General features: G+C 49.0%; 1 protein-coding gene across 1 annotated transcript in view; it reads right to left on the bottom strand.

Moving 5' to 3' along the window:
• Positions 1-20,970, bottom strand: part of LOC144768676 (butyrophilin subfamily 2 member A2-like) — a 341,821-nt gene that overhangs the window by 73,341 nt on the left and 247,510 nt on the right. The window lies entirely within an intron of this gene.

Raw genomic sequence — 20,970 nt, forward strand, 5'->3', positions numbered from 1 at the left:
AAAAGGAGTTCCCAGCCCATTTGGAATTTAGTACTATAAAGAGAGACCTATTTTTGTTCATGGAGTATTTTTCAATACCGGCTACAGGCGCGCAACACCCATAGGGCTCAGAGGGCTTCAGCCTCCCCCCCCCCATCGTGTGTGTCAGCAAGGGCTGAGGCAGCTTACCCGGGATACACAGACAGTTCTTGAGCTGCTGTGGGCTGGCTGCTCTAGCGTCTTATCACTGCCGCACCCGAGTGTTACACAGGTCTTTAAAAGACCATTTACGTGATAACGAGGGTTTGTTGTTTGTTTTCTCGCCCTTCCTAGAACCCCTGCATCTCCACTCTGCCAGTTCCTTAAAGTATTTCTTAGTGGTAAAAATTGCAAAACCACATTGAGCGGTACACTTCTATGTCAAGGCATTAATTTACAAGGAGCCTGTGATGGTTCTTCAAACAACTTATCATGCCACCTGCAAGGTTCCCCGGCAGCAGTGATAGATCCAATTTTTAGGCAGCTTTCCAATGGGAGCTACATAATGCTGAATGATCACAGCTGTTGTGGAATGATGCCAGGAATAGCCTATATCGTTAGTGTGTCAGCCAGGGTCACTTGTTGTATGCAAGTATTGTTTCCGAAAACTAAGACAGACGGGGAGTCACCACTATGGCCTTCACTGAACATCTCTTCTATACAAATTGATATTTTAAGCAGAATGAAAGCCATTCTTTGACACAAAACTGTGCCACTGACCTCGTCCAGAGAGAAGTATGATCTGCAAGTTGCAAGGTCCTCTGCGGAGATACATGCCTTATTATCAACAAACTGCCACATACATTTCGTAGAAATGTTAGGTCGTATCTTAAACATGTCTGATACCAGTGGTATTTAGGATGATTTTTTCGGGACTATTAGCACCCTTTGAAGCAGTCCTAGGCATTTTTCCTAACTTCGTGCACTCAGTGTTCGGCGGCCTTCGTCTCATCTTGGGACTCGTAGCAGGGATACTAGCGATACCCAGATTACCATGGAGAACGCTCTTCTGGCAATGCAGTATCGTGAACGTATAATACAGATTCTTGGCTTGGCTTGTTTGAGAGATCTGAATACCACGTGGTTCCTGTCAATCAGACCAATCTGGCAAGATTGCATCTTACCTGTTCTACGATGCCTGCTTTGTGGAGAGGAATGCATGTTGGATATCTGTCTAACACTTCCATCAGCAATGCCAACGGATGTTGAAGCTTTGCTGGGTCCGGTAACAGCTCATGCATTGTGTTGCCCCCAACGACTACCAATCCTGATGACTGCATTCATTGAGATCTCACTGGTGATTCCAGCGGAGGTTGCGATACGCGGACCAAAAGGCACACATGTACCATCTACTGCGAACATTGCTAATGCGACTGACGCTGACGGCGATGCTTCTCATCTGTGTACGATTGACCTACTTAATGAAGTGGTTCAACTTTCATCTACTGTGGTAGATGATTTCTTTGCCAGCCTAGACAAACTAATGTTTGCTCCTGACACCGAGAATAACTTTTGAAGTTAGCACACAGCGTTCTTTCAAATCTGAAATTCGACCTTTGTTTTTCAAAACAAAAAAACTTCTAACTTTGGAACTTTATTTTTCTACGATTTGATTTGACTTTTTTCCAAAAATGAACTTTGGCACAAAGCAATCTGCTTAAAGTAGAACTATTCTTAGAGAACAAGAATTCTTTGAATACTTCCTTAGCAGCACGTAAGATACCGGCCCTGATGTTCGCTGATGATACCCTTTTGTTATCAAAATCTTCAATGGGTATACAGCGAACACTGGAGGCGTTCTGCTCCTTTTCCAGAACTAGAAATCTGGAGAACAACCTTTCTAAAACCAAATACATGGTTTTTAACGCTAAATCATCCAATTGTCCCCACCCTCATTTGGATGGCTTGGTGTTGGAAAGAGTTTCTACTTTTGATTACTTGGGGGTAACACTGAACGATAAGATGGAATGGGGGCGCACATGGCTAAGGCAAATATGAAGTTGGCTCAAGCCTCTGGCGGTATTTTAAAGGTTTATAATGAGTGTTCATTTAAAACCTTGGGACAGCGAGTAAAAATTTACAAAGCCCAGGCGAGAGGTGGGGCGCTCTATGGAGTAGAGCTATGGGGTCACGTTACCACTACCTCACTGTCCTCCACCGAGAACCGCTTCATTAGGCGCCTATTGAGACTCCCCCAGAGCACACCTTTGACCCCATTACGTTTAGATTTGGGTTTGGCCCCCATACAGGAGGTTATGTCTAATCGCCCTCTGCTGAATTGGAGGCGACTCTGGACTACTCCAGAGCTGCTAAGTTATAGGGAGGACCTAAGGGATATATTGACTATAGGGGAGTTGAGTAACGCGAGCAAGCAAGCGGAGCAAACAGGGCCGCGGAGCTGAGCTGCGCCGCGAGACGTGAGAAACAGAAACAGAGCCGCGGAGCTGAGCGAAGCCGTGAAAAACCGTGAGAGCTAAGCAAAGCAGAGCAGCGGGGTGAGCCGAGCAGAGCTGAGGCCCCCCCCCCCCCGAAAGGTGGTGATTACCGGGTGATTGCCGGGCGGCGGCGGTGCCAGCGGTTCCTAGCACCGTCCTCTGTGCAGGCTCTGGCGGCGGCGGTGCGGGGATCCACGGGCACCAGGAGCCCAGGTGGTGCCTTGGCGGAGTCGGAGCAGGTTGGTGCAGGTTGGAGCGCAGGCGGGAGCAGGAGTGGAGGCGGAATACCACGGAGCAGGTGAGCGTTTGGTACCATAGGAGGCACTGTATGAGGAAGGTGGCAGATTGAGGACCCTCTTGCAGAAATCGACCCTCGGACCCTTGGACGCTTGTCCTGGATTCCTCTTGCTGTTTTCTTTGTGGCAATCACCCCTCGCTTCGCGGGTGCCGCGTCGTAGGGACCGGCTGGTGAAGTAGCCGTGTGTGGACTGCAGGAGCCGGAGGGGAGTAACACCAGCAGCAGGGGAGAGGCGCTACACGGCAGGGACTCGCTCTCCCAGGAGTCCCTGCATGCCCACCAGCATCTGGGCTGCGCCCCCTGTTAGCCCCGCCCCAAGCCGGAAAATACTGGTAAATACGCCGGACTCCTTCAGGGCAGTGGGACCCTCTAGCAGAAATCGACCCTCGGACACTTGTCCTGGATTCCTCTTGCTGTTTTCTTTGTGGCAATCACCCCTCGCCGCACCTGCTTCGCGGGTGCCGCGTCGTAGGGACCGGCTGGTGAAGTAGCCGTGTGTGGACTGCGGGAGCCGGAGGGGAGTAACACCAGCAGCAGGGGAGAGGCGCTACACGGCAGGGACTCGCTCTCCCAGGAGTCCCTGCATGCCCACCAGCACCTGGGCTGCGCCCCCTGTTAGCCCCGCCCCAAGCCGTCATTACGCCTACTTAATTAGACCAGTGTCCTGCTGCGCGGGACGAGCGCAAAACGAGCCGGGCGAAGCCCGGGCAAAGGGCGGGCCCTCTGAGGCCCTCAGAGGACCGAGGAGACTGGACTGGGCCACCCCCCCTGTAAAGGTCTGGCCGTTCATTTTTGTGTTTGGACATTGTCACCATTGTTGTTTCCTTATTTGTTCTAAAATTACCATAGTTGTTTTTGATGTCAATACGTTCAGGAAAAATGGTGAAGGGGGTGGGCGGTTCCATCAGTGGGACAATGGACCAGTTTATCACTAGGGCGTTCTCGGTTATCGAGAAGGAGATAGCAATTACTGAGCGTTGTCTTTCCCGCGAGCCTCTCTCCCGCAAACGCTCATCCTTGGGCCCTATAGGTTTAGCCTCTTCCCCTCTTCAGGTGTCTGAGGCCTTGATTTTGGATTCTCCTGGGGTTGATGACCATAGAGTTGCTGCTATAAGGAAAAGTTTAGATAGGTTGTCTGCTACCCTAAAGCCCATGGATCTTACGGCCCCAATCCTGGAAGACAGTCCGGTTGAGTTAGTTGTATCCCCGGGCAACTTGTGTCCGCCTAACCAGCAAAAAGAGTCCCTTGCTGGCAATAAATTAGCTTCCAAGAGGCCAGTTGGCTTAGTTGCTTCCAAAAGGAAACGTATAATAAGCCCAAGAAAAGGGAGAACCACCAAACCTCTAAAAAAGCCCAGATTATGCCCTAAGAGGACCATGGGTAAGGTGGTGCAGGGCAGGGAGATACAAGAGGGTCTCAAGAGCCCAGAAGGCCAGGTGGATGACTCGTTCACCGGCTTATTGGGCAAACATCCGGCCTTAAGCCCGCACGCCCATTCTTCCACAGGGCCTTATCCTGTTACAGGTGCCCATCCTGATATTCTCTCACTGGCTCAGATTGAGCACCTTATGAAATCTTTGATTCTTCCAGTCCTGCAAAGAGTTAAGGGCTTGTCAGAGAGGCTAGATAGTTTTGAACAAACCACCAGGGACAACTTCTTTTCTCTCAAATCCCTTATAAAACTTCATTTTAAAATCAAGGAAGCTGGGCAGGTGGTGTCTTCGTCCCCTCAGAGCATTTCGATCCAGGCGGATGTATCTGACCAAATTTCAATGCTGGGGGGAGGGGGGGTTCCCTGTCGTGAGGACAGCAGTCTCTCCCTTAAGGTCTTCCTCCGGCCTTCCCAGAAAAGCGGCTTCTAGTGCCCATGATCAATCAACAGTCCCTCCAATTACTAAAAACTTTCGTGCTACGGCCAAAAGGCCCTTGGGTCTTGACAAACCTAGTTCCACACTTAGCTCGTCTTCTGGAGCGAACAGTAAGGGAGTCAACGGGGGGCCTATTCAGAATCCAGTCCCGCTTCCTACTGCGCAGATAGGGGGTCGGGGGTTCTACTGTTATTGCTCCCCTCGTTGATCTCCCTCCTGATTGCCAACCCTTTGTTGTGGTTTTGACCGGGGTACCTGAGCTGGAGCCAGGCAAACACGAGTCTTATGGTGAACTAAAAAATAAGACCACGTTCTGGTTGAGGGAGCATAGACCGTTACCCAGTTTCTGGTAGTCTAATTCTCCATGTTAGACGGGTTAGTTGGTTGGGTGTTAGGCCGAAAGATCTGAGGGGAGATTGTATAATAGTAAATTTCAAGGACGATAGAGTAGCGGGCTTTATCTGTAATCACTTTCCCGAAGATGACAAATCTGGACTTAACACGCAAGAGCTGAACTACTTCTATCCTCTTCAAGCATTCCCGAAGGTAGTTAATACGCTAAACTGGGGGGGTAGGATCAAGGTGCATTCCAACCACAAATTCCCTCCACATAGTTTGTTCTCACACTCTGTTGGGCCAGCACCTCAGTGGCTGAGATGGGGTTGTTGACCTGCAACTCCTTCGCATTTAGAGGGGAGGCCATATGCCCCGATATCCAGGCCTGAGAGTTGTTCTATGGTGAAGACTAGGGATGGATTGTTGCTCCCTTCTCCCCTGGTTTCTGTGCCTACCCAGTTTTTTGGTATTTCTAGCAAGGTTGCCTTGGCTTTGGACCATTCGGAGAGTAATCGTGCATTGATCGGGCATGCAGCTTCTGTTTCTGCGTCTGGTGTTGTATCTCCCTCAATTTGTCAGGTGCAAATGGATTTAGGGAAAATTGTTAGTCCTATAAAAATAGTCAGCTGGAATATAGCAGGGATTGCAAAGAACTTAAATCATCCGGACTGGAATTTGTTTTTGGAGTCCTTTGGCATATGTATTTTTCAGGAGACCTGGTGCCTTGAGCCTTGTTATAAGGTAGGGTACACCTCCCACTTTGTTCCGGCTATTCCCTCTATCTCAGGGAAAGGTCGTCCCTCGGGGTGCCTACTTATCTGGGTCAGTATTTCATTAGGGCTTGTTGTCAGGCAGTGTGTTTCTCTGTCACCTGATCTAATGAGACTCTCTCTTAGTGGTTCCACTAGAGGCCGGACTCTGGAAATTTTTAACATCTATTCCAGAGGCGGCTGTAGGGATTTGTCCTCTCCCACTATATTGGGGTTGGAACGCGATCTCAGCGTGTGTACTTCCAACATGTTCGTTCTCGTTGCTGGCGATTTAAATTGCACATTCGAGCCCCTTGCCACAGATGATATCCTTGGGATAGCAGAGGAGGACACAAGGAGGGGCATCCCTCCTCTAGCACTAGCACCCATAAAAAGATGGTCCAAACGTGCTATGCAGCTAAATGCTCTAGTTCTTGAGTATGGTTTAACCACTTGGATGCTAAGGTGTTTTATGGCTTTGAATGTAATTTCCATTGAAGTCAATGGAAACTCCGTGACGAGCTGGGCTCGTCATGAGCGTCGAAGGGGTTAAGGGCGGCTAATGGCAGATCCGTATGGTTCGCATACATTTAATAGGGTTGGCCATTCATCTAGAATAGATTATTTTCTATTGGACTATAAGCTTTGGGCCTTTATGTCTGATATGGTTGTCATTCCTTCTACAGAAAGCGACCATAATCCGCTTTCTTTATCGCTACTGCCCATGTTAACGGCTCCTTCCCGTTTGCGGGATGTTCCAGTCTTGCGAACAACTGGTGAAGTTCTTCCGGCTAATTGTGGGAGGCGACTTAAGTGGCAAAAGTTCAGTTTGGATGAGGGTAAGGTTCATGGAATAGGCACAATTAGGTCCAAGGCTATGATCAGTCTTGGTAGTAGTCCCCTTACTTTTTCATCTGTCTCCTCCCTTTTTTGTAATACTATTGATGCTGTTGGTGAGCTATTTGTGATTTGCAATAAGGATCCTCCTAAGAAGTTGTGTAGAGAACCCAGTGGGTCCTATGGATGGTATTCCAAGAAATATCGGAGAGCGAAAAGGGTCTTGATAGAAGCGGTAATGTCTAAGAGTTTGGAGAGGATTGGGGTGGCCAGGAAGGCTTATAAATTTACCATTAATAATGCCAAAAAAGAGTGGGACGACCAGTTTTGGCTAGACCTAAAAGAGGCTAGTGCAGGGAGGGACCCGAGGGCTTTTTGGAATCTAGTTAGGTCAAGAAATAGGCCGGTTGACTCCTTGCTAACCTATAATATTCCGGAGGAGGCATGGTTCAACCACTTTTCTAAACTTTACTCATCCTCCCAGGCCGACTCCGGTGGGTTGTTTTTCCTGCCTCCAATGAGCACGGCTGAGTGTAGGGAAATTCAATCATTTACACCTAAGGAGGTGGAGAGGGTTATTTCTTCTCTAGTACCCCACAAAGCACCGGGCCCGGATGGGGTACCCGGGAATTTGTTTCGTTTAAATATGACTGAATGGGGGTTACTCATTTCCTCGTTGCTTAATGCTTCCTATTGTGGTGCAGTCCTCCCTGACTCATGGATGGGTGCTGAGGTCGTTCCTATCTTTAAGAAGGGGAATAGGGACGACCCAGCAAATTATAGGCCCATAAGCCTAATTGACTCGTCCCAGAAGGTGGTGGGGAAGGTGGTTCTGGGGAGAATACTCCAGTGGATAGAGGACAATAAAATTCTTTCAGATCTGCAGGCTGGGTTTAGGTCGGGTACTGGGACCATCGAGCAAACCTTCAGATTGATGCTTCTGTATTGGAAAGTGGTTATCCTGGGTAAAGGCAGTTTATATCTTGCCTTTATTGATTTACGGACGGCGTTCGATCTTGTCCCCCGGAGCCTTTTGTGGAAGGTTTTGCTTGATTTGGGAATGCCCATTTACCTTCTATCTTTGGTGATTAAGCTCCACTCGGGGAATTTTGCTCGGGTGAGGTGGGGTAAGCAGGGTGAGAAGCCTGCAAAATACCGGTAAACAGGGGAGTACGCCAGGGATGTGTGCTCGCCCCCACTCTGTTCTCGTTGTACGTGAACGGAGTGGTGGAACATCTTCTGGAAAAGCCATCCGATTCACCATCCCTGGCGGGTAGGAGAGTTCCTACCCTACTCTTTGCCGACGACACCCTGCTCATCTCTAAGTCGCCTATGGGATTACAAATTCTCCTCGATAGTTTTCAACTTTTTTGTGAGAAAAGGGGCCTTCAAATTAATACAGATAAAACCAAATATTTGATCCTCAATCCACCGAAAAAGCTTGGGAAACCACCATTATTAAATCGGGTACATTTGGAGAGGGTCAAAGAATTTGATTATTTGGGCATCCGCCTGTCCGACACCATCAGGTGGTCAACACACCTACAAAAGATGTTGTTGAGCCATAAAAGGGTGGCAGGGGCTCTCCTTAAAGAGCAGCGCTCATCATCCTTCAAACCTATAGCTCCTGTAATGGATATCTATTCAGCCAGAGGGGTTAGTGCGGCCCTGTACGGCGCTGAGCTATGGGGATCGGAGAATGTTGATCAGTTAGCATCCTCCGAATCCACATTTTTTAAAGATTTATTGTCCCTCCCTTACAGTACCCCAACCTTACCACTATTTCTGGACTTGGGATGTCGCCCCATCAGAGACCAGGCTAGACTGCGCCCTCTGGGTTCGATTTTGGAGAGTCCCAGAGCTTTCCAGTTATGCAGATGGTCTCAGAGAGATACTAGAACTGCCTGGATGGTCAAAGATCGGGTGGCTGCGGGACGTAAAATCACTACTCGGGGAATTAGGGCTTTGGGAGTCATGGTATTCTAGGACTGCCCCGCCCAAATCTACCCTGAAGAGGATTTATTGGGACTGGCTGACGGGGAAGAGAATCTCGAACCCCGACCTTTGCAGATCCTCTAGGGACTTTATCTTGGTAAAGGATGTGTTTTATCGGGAACCCTACCTCGATGTAATATCAAAATCTAGAGACAGGGCCCTGTTTATCAAATTTAGACTGGCTATTTTACCAGTGAGAGAATTGACATCGACCTGGAAAATCCCGGCGCAAACCATTTCAACATGTGCCTTTTGCCCCCAGAGGACTGAGTCGGTCCCTCATTTATTTTTTGAATGTCCTGCCTACAAAGCCCCAAAGATCTAGATGGCTAAAATCTATCTGTAGGGATTTGGGTATGAGGCATTGTATGGTAGCTCTGAGAATTTTAAAGTATGACACCCGGCCCTTATTTGTGTGTGTGTAACCGCGGGACCCCGTTACAGTGTGGCATTGCAAAATTTTTAAGTTGGGCCTGGGTGATCAGATCAAGAAGGCTTAAATTAATTGTTTAATCTGAGATATTAACTGTACCTGTTTTAGCTAATTTATAAATGTTATCTTTTTATGGAAATCTTAAAGAATATAATGTTTTGAATCTTTTCTATTGTATGTACTGCTTTTTAAGATTTTATTATCGAAATAAAGCCTATTTTGACTGACTGACTATTGACTATAAGGGGAGTGGGAATTATCCCATGGCTAAAACATGTTAAGCAGCTTTGCCACGCAATGGGTAGGGGAGACATGTGGCTTTCTCCAAAGCAAACTTGCCCCTCGATCCCCAAGAGGTTTTTGGTCAATATACTCAAGCAATATCGAATGGACCTTATACCACTTAGTCCTTCTCTGGGTAAGTTGACCAATAGATTTGTGGAGGTCAAGGGTAACTATCAGTTTGAGAAATTTCTGGACGATATCCAGCCCCTATTGGCGAAGAAGTTATATGTCCAATTTAGACATGGAATACTCCCAGTGAGGGCAGTGGCAAATAAATGGTCAATTGTTCCCCATGCATTTAGTTCTTGCCCAGGGTGTGAAAGTAGCGAAGAGACGGATCTGCAGGTTCTGCTCTTCTGCCCTTTCTACTCTAAGGCTAGAGCTAAGTGGATTGTAAGACTATGGGTCTCAGGGATTACTGGAAAGTATATAGAATTTTGAAATATGACACCACCCGCCTGATTGTGTTCGCGACCTCCAGATACCTTTTTTCTATGTGGTGTGCTAGAGGCGCGAAAATCAAAAAAAATCAAACTGCGACAATTGCGCCCGCGTAATTACTGTAATCCATAAGGAATCGTTAAAACTAAATTGTGTAGGCACAGATTCTTGTTTTAAACTATACAGGATTTTCTTATGCTTTTAATGTTATAGTCCAGAATTGTTTTTAGGAGTATTGTTTTTATTATGAGTACATGTAATGTTATGCATTTGGACGTTTTTATTAAAAAAAATTGCATATGCGTGCTTTTATGGCTTTCAGCCAATAATAAAGCTTTTTGACTGGCTGACTGACTGAATACTTCCTAGAAACAATATTGACCTTATCAAGAAACCAAAACAGTTTATATATTCTGCTATGGGATGGTCACAACCTTTTTTCAGTATTTAGAGCCATTTCATAAATGTAATTTTTAGGATTCATTCAGTTAGCAATACTAACAACATGCTACATGATTGAAATGAAATCATTGCTTTTAAAAATGCGTATAGTACAAATGCTCATTTTCGTGTGCAACCATTTCAAATGCATTTTAATGTATTTTTGGGTGGGATTGTAAACACATGCTTTAGAATATGTTTTAGTGCTTGAACTTAGTAATGTTGAACATAATAAAGTGGAGTGGGTGTTGTATAGCATTTTAGGACCCTAGTGTAATTTTCCCGATTCATGCCCTTATATAGGTATAAATCACCTTGTCCTTATATAGGCATAGAAATCATAACCATATTTAGACATGGCCCATGCAGTCCAAATACGGCATGGCTACTTCCACTAGTTCCGAAAAGCCACAGCGATTTCTTGGAAAACTCGTATTCAGCAGTTAGGGACTTCCCCTTGCTTGAATATTGATTTGTCCAAGAACTCATGGAGTTTTCAAAGAACTACCATTCCCTCTGGGTTCTTTGATGACGTTATTATATCCGAATTTACGTCAAACCAGGAACCTTCAAGGTATAAATATGCCCACACTTGCCCAAGCAAACACACAGTGGTTTGGTGCAGTTTGACTATCTACCTGCCCGGCGCATCCTGCTACAGCAAGTGCCGAAGGAAGCCGACCCTCCAGCAGACGCACTGAGAGAGACACTGTCTTTTCTCTTGCAGAGAAATCCAGCTCCTGTGTTTCCAAGCTACCCTTGCGGGTTGTTGGGAAATCGAGTCCTGAGACTGACCTCCTTCATTCTAAACCAAGGTACGGAGCTGATTAGACCCTAAGAGAAATCTTGGATAGATTCTTGGCAAAGAATAATACATTTATGCTACACCTCACTTACTTCTTCCCTCGTACTAGACTTAGGTTAGGTACATCGGGGTAGGCGTATTTTAGAAGTACCAGTTGAGTACTTTTTAGCCTTTGTTATTTATGTATGTATTTATTTATGGTCTGGGAACCATACAATGCTTTTACAGTATTATTTTATACTACTCTTCTTACTGTACGCATTATACTTTGCAACCAGTATTACGATTGTAGCAGTTCATTTCTTCTGCTTGAGAAAGAAGACTGTTCAATAAATACTTTTATTGAAAACGCCCGTCTATCTATTTCTCTGCATCTCTGGTGAAACGAAGCATGCACGAATTACTGAGTAAAATGTCTATCTATTGTTTCCACGACTCTGAATACCAGTTTTAACTTGGGGAAACAATGTTGTCATGTTTTTGCGGTTGTCAGAAACTAAATCCCTTCTTGTGAATTCGAGAAAGTTTCTCTGAGCTAGCTGGCACTCACTATTAAGTTTAATATATTCGATAGCGACCTAGTAGACATAAGTCCTACGTCACATCTATAGGATATATTACTCCAATGCGCAGAGCCTATTGGGAATATAGGAACTACACTACATTCTACAATATCGAGGGGCACCCTGAACCTTCCTTCCGCAGATCCTGATTCCGAAACAAGAAGAAGAACAAGAAGAAAGAAGACCTGCCGTGCAGCTGCTAACAACAGGACAACACCAACTAACTTGGCCCCAGCCCTACAGGCCTGTCGACCTTCAAACCTGCTCCGGCTAGATCCCGGCGTCTCCTGTGGTCAGCAACCTCGAAAAACCCAGAGAACCTGACTGCCTTGCTCAACTAAAGACTGGGACTCCCACGAGCAGTGGTTCTGCTCAAAGATAAACATCCCCTGGTGCGAGCCAGGAACCGCGAATCCAGCACACTCTGCACCTGCCGAGCCCGGTCTGTGCCTGACTGAACAAAAACCACGAGGACGTCCTCCCGGCGACTGTGACCACGAATCCAGCACCCAAGGACCCTTCTCAACGCACAAGTTACTTACCTTCGGTAACAATATATCTGTAAGAAACAGCAGTTAGTATTAGATTCCTTACCTTAGAATATGCCCAGGCGTCAGACTGGATCCGGAAAGTTTTGCGTAGCAGTACCCCTTCGCGTCGGTAGGCGTCGTCTGCGGCTCTGCGTCCATCGTTGGCATCGTGGTCGCCGGGATGATGTCGTCAGAGTACATAGAAGTCGCCCTTGCGTGCTGACGTCAGTTCTTGTACATAGCTTTCCGCGCCAGGAATGCAGAGCCATGCCAGAGACCGACACTGGTGCCATAAAACTAGGGCCCTCAAAAGGAAATACCTTCACCCTAGATATCGGTCCGCAGAACGGGGAGGATGGGTGGGGCGGTAAGGAATCGAACACTAACTATTGTTTCTTACAGATATATTGTTACCGAAGGTAAGTAACTTGTGCATCTGAAAGAAACAGGTTAGTGTTAGATTCCTTACCTTAGAATAGATACCCCAGCAATACCAACCCCGGTGGTGGGTCTGCGGACCAAGATCACACCAGAAAGTCCTGGAGAATGGAACAGCCGAAAAAGCCATCTCTCCGGACTTGGCTGTCCAGGCAGTAGTGTCTAGCAAACGTGTGCAGCGAGGTCCACGTAGCTGCCTGACAGATGTCCTGCAAGGGGACTCCCCGACCCAGGGCAGTGGGAGCCGCCGTGGCCCAAGTGGAATGGGCCCTCAGCCCAACAGGGGGCTCCTTCCGACCCAAAGAGTAGCTTACTTTGATACAAAACACAACCCTCCAAGAGATGGTCCGTTTGTGTACCGCCCATCCCTTCTTAGTGCCCACGTAACCTACAAAGAGCTGGTCGTCCACACGTAACTGGCGTGTGCGATCAAGGTAGAAGGAGAGCGCACGTTTTGTGTCCAGACGGTGGAGACTCTCTTCCTCCTTAGAAGGATGTGGAGGCGAAAAGAAGGTGGGCAAAGTGATGGACTGCCCGATGTGAAAGGCTGTAACTACTTTGGGCAGGAAAGAAGGACGCGTTTTCAACACAACTTTGTCCAGGTGGACAGAAAGGACAGGAGGTTTAGAAGAAAGAGCCTGGAGCTCACTCACTCTCCTGGGAGAGGTGATGGCAACCAGGAATGCAGTTTTAAGAGTTAGAAGACAATTGTGAAGTGGCTCAAAAGGAGCGCACATCAGATAAGTAAGAACAAGTTTCAAGTCCCACTGAGGCATCACGAAAGGAACAGGAGGGAACATGTGTGTGAAGTCCTTCAAGAATCTATTTACAATAGGGGACTTGAAAAGAGAAGGCTGATCAGTAAGCCTCAAAAAGGCGGAAATGGCAGGGAGGTAGCCCTTAAGAGTGCCCAGAGCAGAGCCCTGCTGGGCAAGAGAAAGAAGGAAGAGGAGAACCTCTGAAAAGGGGGGCAAAAAGAGGATCCACAGCCTTTACTGTGCACCATGCCACAAATGTATTCCACCTGCAGACGTATACCATTTTTGTGGAGGGATGCCTGGCTGCCAGAATCACATCACATACTTCAGGAGGCAAGTCAAATGGCCTCAACTGTCGCCGCTCAATCTCCATGCATGGAGGTGGAGGCTGGACAGGTTCGGGTGGAGGAAAGTCCCCTGCTGCTGCGACAGAAGGTCCTCCTGAAGAGGCAGATGAATCGGAGGATCGACTGATATGCTGAGTAGCTCGGGAAAACAGTATCTTCGTGCCCAGTCCGGAGCCACAAGGATGTTTTGGGCCCGGTCCCTCCTGATCTTCTTCAGCACTCTGGGCAGAAGTGGTATAGGCGGAAAGGCGTACAACAGACCGCAACTACACTCGCGACAAAAAGCGTCTCCGAACGAGTGCCGCCTTGGAAATTCCAACACGCAGAACTGATGACATTGCGCGTTCTCTTCTGTGGCAAATAGATCTAACCAAGGCTCTCCCCACTGCCGAAAGAGGCCTTGCGCCATGTCCGAGTTCAGACGCCATTCGTGATCCATCATGCACCGGCGGCTGAGTTTGTCCGCCCTGGCGTTCAAGGAACCTGCCAGGTGTTAAACCACCAGAGTGACGCCCTGGTGTTCCAGCCATGTCCAGAGGGGCAGAGCCTCCTGACAAAGGGTCCACGACCCCACTCCGCCCTGTTTGTTGCAGTACCACATGGCGGTGGTGTTGTCCGTTAGCACCTTCACTACACTTCCCCGGACAGAGGGAAGGAATGCCTTCAGTGCAAGTCAGATCGCCCGCAGCTCCAGAAGGTTGATGTGGAGCCGGGACTCCGCCAGAGACCAGAGGCCTCTGATCTCCCTCTCTCCCATGTGGCCCCCCAACCCAGGAGGGACGCATCTGTCACTACCACGTGCTCCGGTTGGGGAAGGGAAAGAGATCTGCCGCTGGCCCAATCGCGGTTCGTGAACCACCACTGCAACTGTCTCACAGTGCCCTCCGAGATCCGGACGTGGTCGGACAGGTTCCCCTGATGCTGTGCCCACTGAAACTTTAGGTCCCTCTGCAGAGCTCGCATCCGCCACCTGGCGTGATGCACCAGAAGGATGCAGGAGGCCTTCAGCCCCAGGAGCTGCAGAGTCAACGTGATCGAGACTCGGGATAAAGGCCGAAAGACCGGAATCAGAGCCTGAATATCCTGAACCCGCTGTTCGGGGGGATAAACCCGAGTCCAGAACCGCTCCGATGAAGAGGAGCTTCTGAGAGGGACACAGTTGTGACTTCGGCACGTTGATGGAGAACACCAGCGAGTGCAGGAGGTCGGCCGTAGTCTGGAGGTGGGAGACGACTGTTTGGGGCGAGCCCGCCTTCAACAACCAATCGTCGAGATAGGGGAAGACTGAAACCCCTAATCTGCGCAGATGAGCTGCTATCACCGCCATCACTTTCGTGAACACCCGTGGGGCGCTGGTAAGGCCAAGGGGGAGCACGGTCAACTGAAAGTGCTCGTGGCCTCGGTGATGTGAAAATACGCGTCCTGCAAGTCCAACGATACCATCCAGTCTTCTGGGTCCAGGGCAGCTAGGACCTGAGCCAAAGTCAGCATCTTGAACTTCTCCTTCCGGAGGAAGCCGTTGACGCTCCTTAGATCCAAAATAGGGCGTAGGCCCCCTTTGTCCTTCTTGGGTACCAGAAAGTAGTGGGAAATACCAACCACGTCCTACTTCTGGCCCAGGAATGCCCTCTTGGCCAAGGGGGCTGTAACTTCCTCCTGAAGAAGTTGCAAGTGATCCCCCGACATGTGGTGGTACTGCGGTGGCATGGCTGGAGGGGTCGCCTCGAAGGGGAGGGAGTAGCCCCTTCTGACAATTTGCAGCACTCACCGTTCCGATGTGATGGAGCGCCAGTGGAGGAGGTGATGGCGAACCCTGCCCCCCACTGGTGTCAAATGGTCCTGAAAGCTCGGACTAGGAGGATTTTGAGGCAGATGCTGCGGGGGTGGGTGCGGACTGGCCTTGCCTGTGTCCCCCGGCACCACCACGGCGGTTACCACGTCTGCAACTGCGTTGAGGTGGGTTCTGCGGCCTGGGGCTTGCTGGGCGTGAGGGGGTGCCCCTTCCTTGGCCATTAAAGGGACGAAAGGCAGAAGTCTGCTGGCGTTGGCCAAGGCCCAAGGACTTGGCCGTAGCCCTGGAGTCCTTAAAAAGTTCCAGCACGCTATCCGCCTTGTCGCCAAAAAGGCGACGGCCATCAAAGGGCATGTCCATAAGGGATGCTTGGACATCGTCTGAAAAGTTCGCGGACCTCAGCCAGGCGTGGCGGCGTACCGCCACCGTCATTGCAATCGCCCTGCCTAGCGAGTCCGTGGTATCCAATCCGCACTGAATAGAGTATCGTGCTGCATCCCTTCCCTCCGCAAGGGCCTGGGTTAGCTTTGCCTGGACCTCCGCCGGGCACTGCGGCAGCACTTCCTCAAACGTATCCCACAAAGAGTGGGAATAACGGCCCAAAAGGCAGGCGGTGTTGAGCGACCACAACCCCAAACTTAATGAGGAGAACAGCTTCTTACCGAACTGGTCATACCTTTTGGATTCCCGATCCGGTGGAGCGGTCGGGAATGCGGTCTGGGAAGTTGAGGCCTGGATCACCAGACTCTTCGGGGTGGGGTGAACGGACAGGAAACTGGGGTCGCCCGGAGCCGGCGTCGGGCCACGTTCCGATCCACAGAGAGGCCAGTGGAGGGCTTGGACCAGGTGCCCAACAGAACGTCAGACAGGGCCTCGTTGAACGGCAGGAGAGGCTCTGAGGAGCTTGCCTGCGGTTTGAGGACCTCAGTGCCGCGACTGGGAGCTCAAAAGTCAAGGCCTTGGCTGTCCGAGTCAACACCACACTGTACGCAGCCCCCTCCTCTGTAGCCACAGTAGGAGGGGAGACAAAACCAGTGTCGGACGAAGTGACTAGACCACTGGCATCCCTAAGTTCGTCTGACCAGTCCTGACTTAACTGACACTGCAGTGCCAGAGGGTCCTCAGACCCCTCCCAATCCCCCTTGTGATCCATCTCCTGGAGGTCAGGATGAAATGATGGAACTGGATCGTCGGTGAAAGGCTCACCTGTGGGCGTCGAAGACGGCGCGGGTCTGACGCAGGATCCGGACCGGGGAGGGGATCGTGGACGTTGCTGCCCGAAGACGGCGCCGGTTGCGACACCCTTGGTGACGACGCCGGCGGTGCGGTCGTGAGGCCTGGATCCGGAGGAGCCCTGCGGTGTCGGGACCAAAGTCGCCGACGGCGCCGGGGCCGAAGCGCCCGACGGCGCCGGGGCCGAAGCCGCGGCCTGCCGGGGCCCGAAGGCACCTCGGCGGGACCCAACGGAGGGAAGCGCAACCTCATGGCCGTGAGGAAGGCGCTGATCTCCTCCAGCGTCGCGTGCAGCCCAGGGACCGGCGGGTGTGGAGCTGGACGCGGCGCTGGTGGCCCTAGCGGAGCCGCGTGGGCGATGTCGCCCGAAACCCCGGCCGTGTCGCACGAGCGCCGGGGGAGTCAGAAGCGCGATGTCGATTCTTCAAATTCTTGTGCCATGACTTACCTGAGGAGTTTGAGCCCGACGAGTGGTGTTGACTAGCCGAGCTGTGATGACTGTGGCCCCACGACCGATCCCTCGACCTCCTCCTGGACCTCGAGCGGCGCGGGGCCGACAGCTGGAGCTCGAGTCGCTTACGGGACCGCTCTCACCTAGCTTTCGACGTCAAGGCCCGGCAGTCGGGGCACGACTTGTCATCATGGTCGGCCCGAGGCAATAAAAGCACTGACGGTGGGGGTCGGTAACCGACAGTCGTACCAGGGTTTGAACCCGCGCATCCCTATCGGCACCGGAGTTGATAAACGACTCGAGAAGATCCAAAACATCCAAAAAAGTTAGTCAAAAAATGACTAAGGAGTACTGCTCTTCCTGGATCTGCGCTTGCTGGCGCGGAAAAAAGAAGAACTGACGTCAGCGCGCGAGGGCGGCGTCTATGTACTCCGACGACGTCATCCCGGGGGCCACGACGCCGACGACAGACGCGGAGCCGCAGACGACGCCTACCGACGCGCAGGGGTACTGCTACGCAAAACTTTCCGGATCCAGACTGACGCCTGGGGATATTCTAAGGTAAGGAATCTAACACTAACCTGTTTCTTTCAGATGCTCCTTACGACGCCTGCAGCCTCACAACCGGGGATCCTTCTAACCGCGACCAGCAGAGGGTAGGATTTCCTGACTCCAAAAGACACCCCTGCACCCGGCGCACCTCTCGAAGTGGTGGTCGCACCTGAAGAATCTTCGTCCCTGAGCTTGCAGCCTTTTTTCGTCTTGTTGCTTTCCCATTGAAATACATTTGGGCCAGACGGCCCAAAAGCACCCTGCACCCAGCCATCCGAGTGCCACTGGATTTGCAGCATCTGTCCTATTCTACTTCCCCACTTGCCCTGTGTAAGTGGCCAGGAGCTCAGCTCCCACAGCCGCGTGGCCTGCCTGCTAGCAGCCATCAACCAAAGGCCCCCTACCCGCCATAGGCTAACATTGGGCCTACTCTCTCTGCACCCGGCTGCCTCTGTGCCGCTGAGGGTGTAACAACTGTACCTACCTGACCCTGGGAGAACCCTGAGTTTTACCCCAGAAGCTTAACTCTGTCAGTCGAGTACTTACCTGAAAGCCGATAACTCACATTTTCCCCATAGGGTAACATTGACTGGTTTCACTTGGAAATTCTTCTAAGTGTTGAGTTTTGAAACTTTGAAATATCCTTAAAAATCATCCGATCAACGAAAACGAAATTACTCACCTGTTACCAGGAGAGATCCCAGTGCTGGATCTTTGTGCCCAGCACTGACCCTCAAAAGTAATTACAACTGGGATTTTCCGATAACTTGATTTTCCTCCATAGGATAACATTGGATGGTTTTTGCCAGAAATTCTTTTATGTGTCCATTTTTGAAATATACAAATATTCCTTTAAAATTGCCTGTGTAACAAAACGATTTCTTTCAACTGTTTACAGGAGATGCACCAGGACTGAATCCAGGATCCAGCCCTGAGTAAGAAAAACATAAGTTAAGTAACCATTATTGCCTTTTGCTTAAAATACCCTTTGAGCTCAATGTTATAATTGTGTTTAACTTGTGTTACATATTGCAACAACTGTATCTATTGCATTTAAAAGTCTATTGCTATTTGAAAGTATTCAATTGCAACACCTCATTCTGAGAAAGTATTTGTACACCTACTTGTGGTTCTAAAATAAAATAACAATATATTTGTATATACAAAACAATTGGCCTAGAGTTCAGTTCTTGAGTGAGTGAGAACATTTGCTGACTGAGTGTGTACAACAAATGCTTTACACTGTCCTCTGATACTGCCTTACTGCTCGACCAAGCTACCACTTTAGAGAGTAAGGTCATATCTAACTTTAATCTCTGCCAAACCTCTGGGCACTGTGAACTCTGTGCACACTGTACCTTACTTTGGTGCAGGATATACAGAGCCACTTTCTTACATTCTGAATGCCACACTAGATGGCAGGAGTGTGCAGGGCGTGTGTATCTACAGCCACACATGCCGTAAACAAGTATTTGTGCTCTTTTTTCTGGAATTTACCTCAGGCGATTTCATCGCACCAGATGATCAAAAGAAGAAAAAAATAGAGAACTGGAAGGTACGAAAAAAGAGAGAACATAGAAGAAAGGATGATAGGAGTAAAGATAGAAAGGAACAAAGATATAACGCAAGGTTAGCATTTCAATGCAGGTAAGGTATGTGGCAGAAGAGCGGAAAAGCTGTGTAATAAGGGAGGAAAAAAACTACTAGAGATGAAGCAAAGAAGTGTAAAATATAATTCAAGGACATAAGAGAGATGGATAGAAACATTTTAAAGAATTGAAAAGCGGATAAATAATCAATCTATGGCTTACTATTCCATTCTAGTCACTGTGAAACAGAAGGTCTCCCACCAAGTGAAAGGGTTAAAAGACAAGCCATATGTAAATGAAAAATGCAAAAACAAAGACTAGGAGATAAATCCAATTTCCCAATTCTTAAGCTGCGCATCATCAGCCATTGATCCATTTTTTAGGTTCCCCTTCCCTCCACATCACCATGCTTGGTGCATTTTCTCATGTGATTCCCTACTCTGCCTGAGGCCACCATGTTATGTCGATTTGTATAGCGCACTATTCACCCGAGAGGGTATCCAGGCACTTGGGCAGGTGTGTAGGTATGTGGTCCCCAAGGAGCTTATACAATGAGCCAGGTCTTCAGTTTCTTGCGGAACTCAAAAAGTGAGGAGGAGGCTCTGATTTGCTGAGGGAGGTTGTTCCATTTCTGGGGTAAGATGAAGGAGAATGAGCGACCATGATTTTGATTAGGTTTTTTATTTATGAAAAGCACACTATGGCCTAAGGCCTCAAGGCGCTGCCAATAGAAAAGTCTACAGGAGGCACTCTTATGGAAGAGAATATAACCACATCTTTAAATTCTTACGGAAGGCCATGTGAGAGGCTAAACAGGCTATGTGAATTGGCAGTCTGTTCCAATTTGGCAGATGCCACCAAAAAGGTGCGGCCACCCTATCTAACCTTCCGAAACATTGGAATAATCACCTCCTCAAAGAAGATCTCAATTGCCTTTTAAGCAAATACCATTGGAATACTAACCTGAGGGGAAGCGGCCCCTGATGGTGCAGTGCCCGATGGAACATGCATAATGCTTTTATAATCACAAGCTTCATCTCGTGTAGCAAATGTAGAGAACACAAGCCCTCCCTCACTGACTGGCGTTTGGGAATATTCAATATCAAACAGGCAGCCACATTTTGAATAACCTAGAGTTTATTGAGTGAGGCTTTAATGATTATCAAGTAGAGGGCACTGCAGAAGTCAAGGCGAGAGGTGGTTAATGCAATGACTACTGTGGTTCTATCCTCCACAGGGATAAAAGGAAGAATCTTTCTCAAAATTTTAAGAATGAAAAAGCAGGAGCTTGTGGTCCTATTGACCCGGGTATCAAAAGTGAGTTTGTTATCAAAAATTGCTCCTATGTTTTCACAGAGGCAACAGGAGGAGGTAAGGGGCTACAAGTCTCTGGCCACCACAGCTCAAACCACATTGATTGATGAGCCCTAAAGACCAGGATCTCCGACTTTCCTGTATTAGGTTTCAGCCACTTCTCCTACATTCAAATCCCAATGTTTATCATGAAAAGCTTGAATTTCTCGGCAACTGATGTCATATCATAAGACACTGAGCCAATAATCTTGTGTGTCTTCAGTGTATGACAAAACCTGGAAGCCAAATGACCGCAGCAAAGTTGCTAGTGGAGCTAAATATAGATTACACAAAGTAGGGTTAAGCGAAGACCAACCAAGCGGGAGGGGGAAACTGTATCAAATGCTGCAGACAGATGCAGCATGGCCAGGATGGCCGTGCCACACTGGTCCAGCTACTAAAGTCGATTTGGTGCTGTGACC

Source organism: Lissotriton helveticus, chromosome 7, assembly GCF_964261635.1.
Source record: "Lissotriton helveticus chromosome 7, aLisHel1.1, whole genome shotgun sequence".
Lineage (NCBI taxonomy): Eukaryota > Metazoa > Chordata > Amphibia > Caudata > Salamandridae > Lissotriton > Lissotriton helveticus.